This window comes from Gymnoscopelus braueri (genome assembly GCF_963280865.1).
Source record: "Gymnoscopelus braueri genome assembly, chromosome: 8".
NCBI classification, from domain to species: Eukaryota; Metazoa; Chordata; class Actinopteri; order Myctophiformes; family Myctophidae; genus Gymnoscopelus; species Gymnoscopelus braueri.
In genome coordinates, this window is record NC_137609.1 from 47108364 (window position 1) to 47124208 (window position 15845).

General features: G+C 41.7%; 1 protein-coding gene across 1 annotated transcript in view; it reads right to left on the reverse strand.

Annotated features, from left to right (window-relative positions):
- The window catches only part of gemin5 (gem (nuclear organelle) associated protein 5), an 851612-nt gene that overhangs the window by 513057 nt on the left and 322710 nt on the right, over positions 1-15845 (reverse strand). The gene's annotated exons all lie outside the window — the stretch shown is intronic.

The following is a 15845-nucleotide window of genomic DNA, read 5'->3' on the forward strand; positions in this document are numbered from 1 at the left end:
TAATTTCCCGAAATGTATAGCCATTACAATATCTATTAAAAAAACTTTTTTAACATCCAAAAGCAAATCCTCTAATGTGAGAATCAATGTGAAAAAGAAAAGACAAAAATGCAGCATATAACTTTAGAGCTTTGACAGGCTTTTTCTCAGCTTCTTGATTTAAGGTTCAACCACTTGAACTCTAGCATCCACTTTCTGGGTGGAACAATATAGGTTTAGTTCACTAAGTATAGAGGGTTTAAGTAATTCTATTAGATGTGAAAAATACTTCCTTGGCCTACTGGCATTGTGCAGACATGTGGCGCTGATCTGTACAGCGGTTTGTCAAGTTCACCCCAAACACATAGACAGACAGATTCAAAGACTCACAGAACCTGAACCGTTTCTGTTTCATGATGTCATGCAGGTAAAGGAATGAGCTGTGATTGGTTTATTTTTGAGGGGAAATACATACATACTGTACGTACAGGTGACCCCTGTTCTATACGGCTTGGCCTACAGCCTAATTTACTCCCAAATCAGAGTTTGGTGAAGAAACTAAATATTTGAATTCAAATTACAGTTCAAATTATATTTAGCTAAAACATGATTTTTCACCTGTAGTAACCTGTAGTTAGTAAATATTTGGTCAATCAAAGTAGTTGATAGCTCACTTTGTACAGGGAACATGGACGATAGAAAAATAGGTGTACATTTTAGGAATCCAGTATTCACTATCATGTTTATTATTTTTCTGCTCCTAGACATCCTGCAAATGGATGTTTGTAAAGAGGAGGTTTCTCCTGAAGAGGAGAGGAGCCCCAGTCTGCTCCAGGAGGAACCACAGCCTCCACACATCAAAGAGGAAGAGCTTGAAGAGGAAGAGCTACTTCAAAAACCAGAGGAGCCTAATGGGTCAATGTTGACATTTCTAGCAGTGAAAAGTGAAGTTAACGATGAATACATCTCTTCACACTGTTCAGTGTCAGATTCAAGCTCGACTTCAGAAGTCACTGAAGACAGTGATGATTGGGAGGAGACCAGTGGAGGTCAGTCAGTGTTAAACACAGGGACAGAACTGGGGAAAACTGGGAGTTGGTATAATGACTAAATTGGGGAATAAAAGATGAAGATAAAAAGACAATTGAATCAGAAATATTAACAAGGAAGCCATAGTTCTCCTTAGTGATGAAGTTGTTTGATGATGGAAGCTTTCAAGTTGTATCCTGTACTCAACGGTTCTAATCTCTCTCTCTCTCTCTCTCTCTCTCTCTCTCTCTCTCTCTCTCTCTCTCTCTCTCTCTCTCTCTCTCTCTCTCTCACTCACTCAGAGGTGAGATCCCAGACTCTGAGGAATAGACAGATCACCTCATCAGCCTGTCAGCAAATCACCAGCTCTACAACCAGCCAGCAACAAGTAAACACTGATGAACGGAGTTCTTACAGTCATCACCAGTTTGCCAAGACTTTAACTCAACCAGGTGAAGAAAAACCTTTTCTCAGTAAATATTGTGACAAGAGTTTCAGTGAGTCTGGTCACCTGAAAACGCGCCAGCATAGCCACACTCCGGTAAAACCTTTCCATTGCACACAGTGTAACAATAGTTATAGCGCTTCATATAGTCTGAAGAGACACCAGCTTGTCCATAATGTAAATTTAAAACCTTTCCACTGTAAATATTGTGACAAGAGTTTCAGTCGTTCATCTCTCCTGAAGACACACCAGCGTGTCCACACTGGAGAAAAACCTTTCCACTGTAAAAACTGTGACAATAGTTATTGTAGCAACTACTTCTTCCCAATATTCAAAAACCATTTAGAAGTGGTGCTATGAGGCTGAGCTTCGGCAGGAACTGTGTGACGCGTTTCCAAGCAAAACCAGAAAACTTATTGCAGTTAAGGTGATTTATTCATACAAAATAATATGGTCCAAAAAATGTTACTGAAAATTAGATTAATGAAATGTAGGCTAAACGCCCTAAACGTATAAAGCAAAACGGTCAACAGAAAATATTGAGCCTAGCTCACCCCCATTCTCTCACTGAAAACCCAGCAGCCTGAGACACACACCTGAAATAAACTAAAAGGTAATGAACAGACACACAGCAGGAGCTAATCAGTCGATTACTGTGGGAAGTGGGACATCAAACCAAAGCGTGGGAAAAAACTAACAAAAATAAGATAACAAGCAAAATATACATTTTGGCCCCTACAATACCGGCCCCTAATTATTATGCAACAAATGATAATTACACAATCGTAAGTGGCATTCAAAGCAATACGAAAGCGATTTTTTTTACGCAAAGTCTTCTTTCTTCTTTCTTCAAGAACAGTGTATAGTGTAGTGAGTGTAGTGAATCAGTATAGTGTTTCAAGGGGCAAAAAAGGGGCAAAGGTCAGTGTCAAGGGCAAGGGGTAAAAAGGTGAATTTCAAAGTCAATTTTCAATTATCTTCCGTCTCCTGTAGCAAGCAGATTTTGGTGATGGGTCTGTTCAAAAAGCCGGTCTTCGTCTTAATTCGAACTTGACGTACGAGTCCTCTTCTGTCCAGAATGGTCTCCACAATTTTCCCAGTTAGCCAGGAGTTCCGAGGCGCTGAGTCATCCACTATGATCACGAGGTCTCCTGGTGTGAAGTTGCGTCTGATGTTAGACCATTTTTGTCTTTCCTGTAACTGGGGAAGATATTCTTTGACCCATCTTTTCCAAAATAAATCCGACATATATTGAACTTGCCTCCACCTGCGGCGAGCATATATGTCTTCCTTCTGAAACTGTCCTGGTGGCATGGAAGGTGCAGTCTTCAGAAGCAGAAGGTGGTTCGGGGTAAGTGCTTCAAGGTCATTGGGATCTGTAGAAGCCTTGGTGATCGGTCGGCTATTGAGGATAGCTTCAACTTCACATAGAATGGTGTGCAGACTTTCCTCATCAAGATTTTGCACATTAAGTGTGGAATTGAGCACCTTTCTCACCGATCGAATCAGTCTTTCCCAAACACCTCCATGGTGTGAGCCAGCAGGGGGATTGAAGATCCAATTGATTCCTTTCTGGAGCATTGCATTGTGAATTTGGGCTTGATTCCAACTTTGAATCGCCTCCTTCAACTCACGTTGAGCTCCCACAAAATTGGTCCCATTATCAGATCTCAGTTCTTTCACTTGACCACGTCTGGCTGTAAAACGGCGAAGGGCATTGATGAACGAGTCTGTTTCAAGTGATGATGCCACTTCAATGTGAATCGCTCTTATAGCCAAACATGTGAATATGACACCATAGCGTTTCACAATACTCCTGCCACGTTTCACTCCAAAGGGTCCAAAATAATCGACTCCAACATACGTGAATGGAGGTTCATCAGGAGAGATTCTGTCCAGAGGCAGGTCTGCCATCTGCTGTTGTCCAGGTATAGCATTTGTGCGGCGGCAAACAACACATTTTGACATGATTCCTCTGATCGCAACAGTAGCACCAGGAATCCAATATTTCTGGCGTAGTTTGGATAACATGTGGTTGCGACCACCATGTCCCACCTGTTCATGGATATGCCGAAGAATTAGTTCTGAAACGTGAAACTCTTTGGCCAATATGACAGGATGTTTCGTTTCTTCTGGCATTGCAGCCCTGCTAAGTCGGCCGCCCACTCTCAATACATCATTGTCCAGAATGGGATTGAGTTTATGAATGTGACTAGTCCTCTTGACATTCATTCCATTTTTCAAACTTGAGATTTCATCTGCAAATCTCTTCTTCTGGCAAAAGCAGATTATCTCCATCTCAGCGGTAGCCAGTTCTTCAACAGTGAGACCATGGTAGGTCTCAAGATTTCTTGTCTCCTTCTGTGCAGATCTCAGAGTTCTCTGATGGATGTTATCTTTCTGAAGCTGAGCAGTGACATTGCTTGCTTGTTTCTTCTTTCTGCTACGGTTGAGAAGCAGTCCTTTAAGTCTGAGCATCCAAGCTGCGGCCTTCTTCAAACAAGTCCAGGATGAGAAGTAATGGATGAAGCGAGTTGTTGCATCCACTTCTTCAGATGTTATCTGAGCAGCATTTACAGTTATGCTCCTGACTTCAGAGTCCTTGGCTGAGATTTCTTCCAAGCAGTCAGGATTCTGAGGCCATTCTTCCTTGGGACGAAGAAGAAACTGAGGACCTGACACCCATATGGTTTTCTTCAGAAAGGATTTCACTGTCAAGCCTCGTGAAGCCATGTCTGCTGGGTTGTTAACAGAGTTCACATATCTCCACTGTGGTGCATGTGAGACTTTGACGATTGCAGCAACTCTGTTTGCCACAAACGTTCGAAATCTTGCAGTCTTGTTGTTGATGTATTTGAGCACAGATGTGCTGTCGGTCCAAAATACAGAGTCTGCTAGTTCCATCTGCAGCTCTTTTCTCAATAGTGTGTCCATTCTGCTTGCCATGGTAGCAGCAGTCAACTCCATTCTAGGGATAGTAGCTGGTTTTAACGGAGCCACTCTTGCTTTCCCCATCACAAAAGCACAGTGTACCTGACCATGGTTGTCATGCAGTACAAGGTAAGTAACAGTCCCATAACCGTCTTCACAAGCATCAGCGAAATGATGCAGTTGAGCTGATGTTACTGTTCCAAAGCTGGTGGGTTTGAAGCATCGGTCAACCTGGAAATCTTCCAACATATGAAGATCTTGAATCCAACTCATCCATTCCTGTGCAATGGAATCTGGAATTGCATCATCCCAACCAATCTTTTTCCTACACAAATTTTGCAGGATCTTCTTTGCAGTCAAGACTACCGGTGCCAACATTCCTAGGGGGTCATACACTGAACTGACTGCAGAAAGAATTCCCCTTCTTGTGAGAGGTCGGTTTTTCAAGAGGATTTTAAACTTGAAGACGTCCGATTGTACGCACCATTGTACTCCTAACACTCTTTCCACAGGCAGATCGTCATGATCTAAATCAAGGTTCTTCACTTCCTTTGCTCTCTCCGTTTCAGGTATGACAGCCAAGACTTGACGACTGTTACTCATCCACTTGGTAAGTAGAAAGCCTCCCTTGAAACAGATTGCTCGTAGTTCATGATACAGTGCTATTGCATCTTCCTCTGTAGCTGCTGACGTCAGGCAGTCATCAACGTAAAAGTTGTTCATGATGGTATTTATGGCCTGAGCAGTGAACTGGTTGACGTTGTCCTCAGCACATTTCCTAACGGAAAAGTTTGCGCAGCTGGGCGAGGAAGTTGCTCCAAATAGGTGTACGGTCATTCTGTATTCCACCATGTTCCGACAGTAGTCTCCATCTGGCCACCAGAGGAATCGTAACAAGTCACGATCTTCAGTTGGTACTTTCACCTGGTGAAACATTGCTTCTATGTCAGCAGCGATGACAACCGGTTCCTTACGGAATCTGGCCAAGACTCCAATCAAAGAACTGGTCAGGTCTGGCCCCTGTAAGAGCTGAGAGTTCAGTGAAACCCCTCGAAACGTCACTCCACAGTCGAACACCACTCTGAGTTTTTTCTTTTGTGGATGAAAAACCCCGTGGTGTGGTAGATACCACTTTCCTCCGTCACTGCGTTCCAAGACATCGTCCGGTACCTTCTCAGCGTAACCTTTAGATATCATGTCAGACACGAACTTGGTGTATTCAGAATGAAAAGAAGGATCTCTATTGAATCTTTTCTTCAAGTTCAGTGTGCGTTGTTCGGCAACACTTCTGTTGTCAGGCATGCATATCTCCCTTTGCTTTAAAGGTAGTCCAATACAATAATGGCCATCGACAAGTTTAGCAGATGTTGAGACTAAATTCAAGAACTGTTGGTCTTCTCTTGAATGTTCTTGGTCATCTCTGATGCACTCAGGAAAGTCAATCTTGAACTGCTGTTCCCACAGTTGATCAAGTTTCACAACTGATATCCGGTTGGCATTTATCACTGACTGCTCCTGAGCATCATCACTCTTTCCATCTAATGGCCCATTAACTGTCCAACCAAGTATGGTTTTTACAGCGTACGGTCCATCTCCCACACTCCGGATGACATCTATTGGCTCCAGTGCTTTTGGTACGTCTGAGCCAATCAGCAGCTCTACCTCAGAGTCAAGTTCAGGTAAGTGAACATTCCTTAAATGAGGCCACTGATCGATGTCATTTTGCTGTGGGATGTTTCCTTTGTTCACAGGCATAGTCCTCTGCGTATATATGCCTGGAAGATTACAAAAGTCGCTGCTGTTCAGTCCAGCCACTTCTAGGCCTGAAACAATGTGTGTTTCAATAACCTTCCTCTGACCCATAGTTCTCAACAAGATATTCGATCTTCTTCCTTGAAGGTTGAGTTTAGCCATTAGCCCCACTGTACAGAACGATGCCGTGCTACCTGGGTCAAGGAATGCATATGTATGCACTGTTGTGTTCCCTTTCCTGGCCTTTACCTGAACCGGCACTATTGCAAGCTTGCAGTTGTCTTCACCGGCCCCAGTAAGACCACTTGTCAGCACGGAAGCCATGGCTCTGTCTTTGGTGGTTTCCTTCCCTTCAGCTGGGTCTTTATTAAATTCCTTGGTTCTTTGGTAGATATGTAGCATTCTGGGATGCTTCAAACTACAAACGCTGCAACTGAGTCTCCTTTTGCAGTCTTTACTGATGTGTCCTTTGCACAAACAGCCAAAACATATTCCATTTTCTTTTAGAAAAGTGAATTTCTCATTGTGTGTCCTCCTTTCCAATTGTGGACACAGTTCAAGAGCATGTCCACCGTCACAGAATAAACAGCTCTTCACAGTAAACTGACTTTCCTTCGTTCCTTTTTCTTTTGCAGCCATCACAGTGGTTGCAAAGGTACTTCCTTTTGTTCTGGGAAGCGGTTGTGACCTGAACTTTCTTGTGTCCTTACTCACTGGAGTGTCTTTGATGTCACCAAAAATGGGATCCGTTATGATCTTGACTTGTTTTTCAAGAAAAACGACAATGTCCTTGAAGCTTGCTCTTCGGTCGTGTTTTTCCTGGAAATCACATACCACAGTCCTCCATTTATCTCTTAGTCGGTAGGGCACCTTCTTAATGATTATCAACAAATTAGAAGGCATATCAAGCTCATGCATGTAGTTGTCATCCTCCATGGAATTACAACATCCCCGTAGGAAGAGAGTATATGCTTGCAGAGCTTTAGTGTCATCAGGTTTAATTGACGGCCATGAAAGAGCTTTCTCAATGAAGGCTGTAGCGATTTTATGCTCATTGCCAAAATGCTCTTTCAGTAGAGACTTAGCCTTCCTGTAACCTCTATCCGACATCATGTGTAGGCAACTCCTCACAAGTTCCCTTGGTTGTCCTCGGGTGTACTGTTCCAGATAATAGAGACAATCTGTGGGATTTGAGTTCTTGGTTTCAATGCTATGTTCGAATGATTTTAAGAAAGTGTGATATTGAAGTGGGTCACCATCAAAAATGTAAACTTCCTTCTTGGGCATAGAAGACAGACTCTGTTGTTGTACGAGTAAAGCTGTGATTTCGTTTTGTTTCTCCATGACAGAATATATATTATTGTTGTCTTGTTCAATTGGACCTGTGGTGCCCATCTGGCTTGCCAAGGGTGCTGCAGTGCGAGACCGGACGGGCGGAGCCACATCTCCCCCGGTGGCAGTGACCACTGGCACTGATGCCCCAACAGCCATTGTTGTTGTGTTGGCTGTCAGTGAATGGACCGGAGCCACAGCGCCACCTGTGGTTGTTACAGTTGGTGCTGGTGCCTGCCTGGCAACACTGGGTTGTGAGGAGACCTGTCCCAGTGTGGGTTGTGAATGTGGTGTGGAAACAGCTGCCTGCTGTCCCCTCTCAAAATATGACATCATTCCATCTGTCACTTTAGACTTAATAGAAACACCAGATCTCCTTGAACCTAGCACCTTCATTTTTGCTACATTAGCAGCCATGCTTGTATCCAGCTCCAGCTGCTCCTTTTGCCTTCTTAGTTGCTCATTTTGTCTTCTTAGCTGCTCCATTTGTACCTCCAGGTCATGTCTCTCCTGGATCATTTTTTGCTGAACAAGGAGAGCAGCCATTTCTGCCTCAGCTTTCAAACGTGCTGATGCTGTACTCGAAACTTTAGATCCCTTTGTTTTCTTGCTTATATTTGACGCACTGTCCTCAGGTTGAATTGTTTCCTGTAGGTCAAATATTGCAGATGTTGCCTTATGTGACTTAGAAGGGTGCTGTTGAGCATTAGTGTGTGGTATTTCATCCTGCTGCTCAACAGGTAGCGCTTCACTTTCCTCCTGCTGCCCAACAGTTAAGCCTTCCTCTTCAGTTGCAATAGCTTCAGTATCTGCCTTTGCAGGAATGGATTCATCAGCAGTACTTATTTGCTGAATTGACATTTCAAGACCAACAAGCCATCGCATCACATCAGTTATGAAATCTGTATTGTGTTTTGTAACACGTGCAAACCATAGATTTTGAGTTTCCAATTCCTGTGGAATCAATACAATGAGTGAATCATGTGCTGCTTTTGCATTTTCATATACATTTTTCAGATCCTTCATTGTGCTTTGCACATCCTTTGCATTTTCATCATTTTTCATTTGCCCTTTCATTTCATTTGTGAGCACTTGAAGTTGTTTCACACATGAGTGGCGGTCTTTCTGCACCTTTTCAATTTTATTAGCCAGCGCTTTGGCCGTGAGCTTGACCGTCCTCCGTGACTCCTCCTCCATTTGTTCCAGATCCATTTCCTTTTTGTCGCTCTTTGTGACGTTTATATCACTCATTTTGACATTTCCAACATGTACAATTCATCCAGAATACACAGCAACAATGAACATCACCCCAGATAATGCACATTCACCTTGGCAACTTTGGCAAGGCGATTTCCAATCCAACAGAGCAGCACACAGTGGAACGAGCGCAGCGGCGCCTTATAAGGAGCGCCCATATATGGAGCGCAGCAGCCAAACCCAGTCCGACTCTCACGCAATCCTCGCTGCCAGCCAGCGCGCACAACCACAGCCACAACCAACAACAACAGTCCCCAATGGACAAGCGGCAGCACTTCCAACTGTGTTCAAACAATGAACAACAAATACACAGAAGGAACCTGCAATGCGAATATATTTCTCACCGCTTCTGAAGGCTCAAGGCTGTGATGCGCTGCTGCTGTCACACAAACATTTCCACCGCAGCCGCGGTCAATGTGGCTTCATTCAGAGTCACAGAGGGGCAACATAAAGTCCAAATGTTGCGATGTCCATTTCCATCATGTTCCAATGTTTCGATCCAAATTCATTCATTTCAGAACTTGATCCATTTTCCATTTAACCCCAAAACACCACGATCAAATGTCCATTCATTTTATTTCCAATCCATTTGAATCCTGGTCCATAGATGAGTCGTGGTGCGGGTTATTTTCTGTTGACAATATTGTAGCAACTACTTCTTCCCAATATTCAAAAACCATTTAGAAGTGGTGCTATGAGGCTGAGCTTCGGCAGGAACTGTGTGACGCGTTTCCAAGCAAAACCAGAAAACTTATTGCAGTTAAGGTGATTTATTCATACAAAATAATATGGTCCAAAAAATGTTACTGAAAATTAGATTAATGAAATGTAGGCTAAACGCCCTAAACGTATAAAGCAAAACGGTCAACAGAAAATATTGAGCCTAGCTCACCCCCATTCTCTCACTGAAAACCCAGCAGCCTGAGACACACACCTGAAATAAACTAAAAGGTAATGAACAGACACACAGCAGGAGCTAATCAGTCGATTACTGTGGGAAGTGGGACATCAAACCAAAGCGTGGGAAAAAACTAACAAAAATAAGATAACAAGCAAAATATACATTTTGGCCCCTACAATAGTTTCAGTCGGTCAGATGAGCTGAAGAGGCACCAGCGTATCCACACTGAAAAAAAACCTTTCCACTGTAAGCATTGTGACAAGAGTTTTAGTATGTCAGGGTTCCTCATAAGACACCAGCGTATTCACACTGGAGAAAACTCTTACAACTCAGCCTGTCAGCAAATCACCAGCTCTACAACCAGCCAGCAACAAGTCAACACTGATGAACGGAGATCTTACAGTCATCACCAGTTTGCCAAGACGTTAACTCAACCAGGTGAAGAAAAACCTTTCCACTGTAAATATTGTGACAAATCTTTCATTCAGTCATCTGAGCTGAAAAGACACCAGCGTATCCACACTGGAGAAAAACCTTTCCACTGTAAAAACTGTGACAAGAGTTTCAGTCGGTCAGATGAGCTGAAGAGGCACCAGCGTATCCACACCGGAGAAAAACCTTACCACTGTAAACATTGCAACAAATCTTTCATTCAGTCATCTGGGCTGAAAAGACACCAGCGTGTCCACACTGGAGAAAAAACGTTTCACTGTCAATATTGTGACAAGAGTTTCATTTGTTCATATCACCTGAAGACACACCAGCGTATCCACACCGGAGAAAAACCTTACCACTGTAAACATTGCAACAAATCTTTCATTCAGTCATCTGGGCTGAAAAGACACCAGCGTGTCCACACTGGAGAAAAACCTTTCCACTGAACACAGTGTAACTAGAGTTTCAGTCTGTCACATCATCTGAAAACACACCAGCGTGTTCACACTGGAGCAAACCTTTCCACTGTAAACATTTTGACAAGAGTTTCTGTAAGTCAACTCACTTGAGGAGACACCAGTATATCCACAATGGAGAAAAACATTTCCACTGTACTCATTTTGACAAGAGTTTCAATTATTCAGATCACTTGAAAAGGCACCAGTGTATTCACAACAAGGGGCGGACAAAAACGTTTGAATATAGAGTAGCTCACTGGGAGTATAAAAGTAAACACCTGTGTTGGTAGGGAGGTGGATAGAAAAGCAGAAATATTATGGATATTCATACTGCTCCTGTCACTTGGAGACATTCCCCAGCTCTTTTTTTTCCTTCATCTAAATCCATTCATATTTATTTCATAGCTGGAGGATGCAATTATAGTCCTGGGTCAGACAATAAGGACTGCACGCTTGTCCAGGGCATGTTAGAAAACCGTCTGCCTATTCTGAATCTCATATTCTGAACAGGGCTCTAGACTGCCACCAAAATGAGTTTGCAAGTTATCATTTCACATGACTGCATTTGTGCGATTGCACGATTATTAGGTTGGTCTTTCACTGCTTCAGTTTTCTTATGCGTTTACTGAATTTCATACGTTGATGAAATGCTCTTAAATTACAGTCCTTTTCTTCAAAGTGACTGGCACGACACAACTGTATAAAAGAATCAAGTCATAATAAGAAAATCACTGTTACACACAAGACAAACATTGATTTTCTGATCAAGTTTTTTTAAATGGGTTGAAAAGCCTCGCATGTGCATTTTCTACTTTTGATTTGATCAGGTAGTGGAGTGCGAGGATACAGTTCACACACGCACACACAAACTGTTGACGGAATCGCGTGCAAAAAAATGAAAAATAGACAAACTGACATGCGAGTTAATGTAATGGGCTGTTAGCTTGTAGCGATCTGTTAGGTCTTAGATGATGTCATTTGCAGGCACTGCAGACTCTCAGGGCCCTATTTTGCATGGCACCTTATCCCTTATGCTTAATCTTAATAAGCATTGTTTTATTACTAAAGTCGGTCGGTCCCATGTATGCATATCACCATATATGGGCATAGCATCTGGATAACCAGATCCTCATATGCCTATGGGCGTATTGAGTTTATTTATAAAACAAAAAAAACAAAGCCATTATTGTCACAATTCTTTGACATTTAAATTAATAAAATGCCTAATTAGATTGGCATAAGGGACATGGTGTCAAGCAGGATAGGGCCCTCAGTCTTAAAGGGACAGTGCTGCACCAGTGCTTCCAGTGGAAACGTTAGTATGGAGTCCTGTCTGATCCGAAATGACTACTGATTGATTTGATTGGTTCAGTTTCTGCCATTTTGCATATACCTGTCCATGCTTCAAATGACTTAAACATTGTTGAAACCTGGAACCCAATTTTTATCTATAATTAAATATAATCAATGAATTATTGATGTAATATAGATAATATATTGTATATGTTCTGTAGTGTTTTACACATGATCAACAGGCAATGGATTTGAGAAGTATATTGTGAGAGAAATGTATGCGCTGCACCACTGGCAACGGTACCCCCTAGACAGGGCAAGGAGGAATTTGGATGGGGCAAGTAGATTAGAGAAGCCCTTGTAGGAGAAAAAAACGTAATGTCAGACTTGCAGTCCCATGTATTGCAAATGATTGTTGTGTTATTCACTTATACTATAAATGACTATAAACTATACAGTATATGGTACAACAGTTTTTTCTAGAAATGTTTCATTACACCAAATGCGAGGCACAATTTCAGATATTTTACCTATTCAATATTGGATAACTGATGGGAGCAAATGAATGTATTTGTATTAATTATGACAGTAATCTTTTACAATTAATGGAATGGCTATGATCACTATTAAGTTGTATTATATTATTAGAGTGTTATGTGATTGCAAATTAAAGCCTATGCAAAGCACTATAGCATGCACACCCACACACACACATGTTTCATTATTATGCTATAATGTATAATATGGTTATCAGGAAGGTGAAATAAAGGAACATCCACACTCTCTTCAGTTATATTCTTGATTTATTTTTAAGGGTGAACAGCCGCAGCAGACACGTCTATCTAGAGAAACGTAGAAATCGTTTCTCTAGATAGACCTGTCTGCTGCGGCTGTTCACCCTTAAAAATAAATCAAGAATATAACTGAAGAGAGTGCGGATGTTCCTTTATTTCATGTATTATCAAGAATCTGCACCCAGTTAATCCCAAGAGACTACTTCTCAAGATCCCCTTGAGTAGAGCACGCCTTCTCCTGGCGGTAGTATCCGGGTAGGAGAGTTGTCCTCATATCAGGAAGGTGAAACATCAGCTATGATGTCTTAATATTACAATATTTAGAAATAATTTAGTCTGCAGGCACAATTCAGTATCAGAATCAACTTTAGTGTCACATGTTCACATCACATGATTACAGGTGTTAAGGAGTGGATGTGATTGCTTTTTGTACAATTTTTCAACATCTGAAGTTGCAGGAAGAGTTCAAATAGAGAAAGAATATAGAAGAAAGGAACACAGAGCAAATTTTAACTAAACTAAACAGGAAGGAAGTAGGCCTATATGAATCTTCAAAAGTATATACATGTATTAATATACCAATGGAGCCAGGTCTGCAGAGAGGACTGATAAAATAGGATTTTGGGTCTGTTGTTATAACTTCTTGTGGCAATACATGGCAAACAATAATATGAATCATGATTAGTCAAGACCATTTCAGCCTGACCCAGTGCAATTCATCCATTACAATCAATCAGTTAGGGGTTAAGTCAGTGTCTTGCTCAGGGACACTTCCACACATTAATGAGGCCTGGAATCTAATCTGGGACCTCTGGCTTCCCAGTTAGGCTCTAACCATTCAGCTATGGCCGCCCTAATGAGTACAATGACATATGACTATAATAGAGATAGGGATTACATTATTAATTATTAAATTACATGTATTATTTTGATTAACTGTTGCACTCCTAGGTGGATGTTCTCTTGTCTACAGGTCTGGAAGGTCACATAGTACTGTTACTGTATATAAACAATGGACAGTACCCGAGACCAACAGTAGGGGGCATCAATACGCCAACTGGTGTCTAAACAAAGTGTTCGTCAGAAGAAGAACATACCCACAATGCAGTAGTGAAAACAACATGGTGTGTTGACTGACTGTTGTTGACACTTTAAAATAGCATAGATTTATATAAAAGTAAAATACAAAGAAAAGTAAAAGGTGTCGTCGTTAAGCAGCAGGAGGACGTTTGTTAGCAGCTCAACCACTGAAACACAGCAGGTAAAGATCAACTCATTCATGATGTGTATTTATTGACTCATCATTTAATATGGAACATAAATCTAATTGTGTTTCCCAGAACACATGGTACAATTATTTGAGACCACATACCATATGGGTATTTCTTGGTGTGGCCGAATCCGAACGCAAAATATTCTAAACTTTCCGCTATTCTGTCAATAATCATATCATTCTTTGAGACACACGTCCAGGTTTTTGCCGGGCCAAACAAGAGAATCACGTGACATTGATCCCCTTCCCCTATTCGCTCATACTAGGACATGACGTAAGTGGAGGCAGAAGAATAACCAAAACCCAGTATGTAAACAGTTCTGTTGAAAAACAGGGGGAGGGGGTTAATCTGTGGGAACTCAAGAGCAGTGGTGGAAAAAGTACTCAAATTCTTTACTTAAGTAAAAGTACCAATACTGCAATATAAAAATACTCTGTTACAAGTAAAAGTCCAGAATTCAAAATTTACTTGAGTAAAAGTACAAAAGTAAAATTACTAAATATTTGAAAATAGCAGATCTACAAGCTCACAACTCGTCACGATGCGACACGTTGTGAGCTTGTAGATCAAATAGCCTATGTATAAAATAGGGCTAAAGTGGTTAATGTATGATTTATAATGTAATACTTTATATCTGCAAAGTAACTAGTAACTAAAGTTTTCAAATAATTGAAGTGGAGTAAAAGTACAATATTTGCCTCTGAGATGTTGTGGAGTAGAAGTAAAAGTACTGAAAATTGGAAATACTGCAGTAAGGTAAAAATACCTCAAAATTGTACTTTAGTACAGTACTTGAGTAAATGTACTTAGTTACTTTACACCACTGCTCAAGAGTAGTGTGTGTTGCAACACGGATGGGAGAGAGGGACCGACAGACACGTGTCCGGTGTCCGGTCCTCTCTCATCCGGGTTGAAACATCCACCATGTGCCACTTGACTTCTGTTGTTGTGAACGAGAGAGACAAAAAAACAGCAGGGGGTGAACGTGATACAGAGAAAGTTTGTGTTATATTATAAGTTAGCAGTGAACAAACCTTTGTGTAACTTGTGTCTGGGATTGTCTTTCTGTGACAGTCTGTGTAAAGTTGGGAAAACGAGAGGAATTTCCACACGAAGTTCAAATATACTGTTTGTTCTGTGGACTAATGCTAATTTTAAGCTAGCTTCAAGTACAGTCTAGAGTCCGTCCATTACAAGTGAACAGACGTTTTCTAGTGAAAGTTTAACTTAGACCAGTTAGACGTTTTGAGGGTCAGTCTGTCGTTTTCAACTTGAAGACACAAAGAGGACATTTAACCCAGATAGAGCTTTGAGCAACCAAGGCTTCACTCAAAGTTCCTCTGGCAACGTGGGATGAGATTGAGAAGACAGTGAGTGAAATACCACGTTAACTTGCTGCTAAACCTAAAACCTGCACCTGTGACGGACCTGACGGTGAGTACTGGGGGTTCTAAGGTACCAGGTTAGGTATCACTCCTGGGTGAGTAACATCAAAGTGTGGTACCATGGTGGCCGTTGAGGTTTTGGGCCACAATATGGCCCTGGTCCATAGCTTTAGTGAGTTCTCTCTAACAATGGTAATTTAAATTGACCAGACCTGTAGAGGGCGCAGCGGAGTAAATAGAATAATTTCCATCAGGCAGACATATTCCATTTTCTGCCCAAAAAGAATACAGAGAAGGTGGGGTGCTGAGAGGCTTCCCGCCCTGACTTTCAACAACAACACAAAACAGCCTTTGTTTTCGTTTAGAAGCGAAGTAGTTTTCTTTTTACTACAGTTGGAGCCCTCGCAGGGCAGTGGAATTCTTTGTTTATAAGCAGAGCCAAGCGCCTGGCAGGGCGTTGAGATAACTCACTTACTCTCTGGATCAGGGCTAGGCCATAACCTACACAAGCACCGAACCAGTCCTGGAACTTAATGTTTTGGTTCTAAATGTATTTTCATTTTTTTTTGCGGCTTTTGTG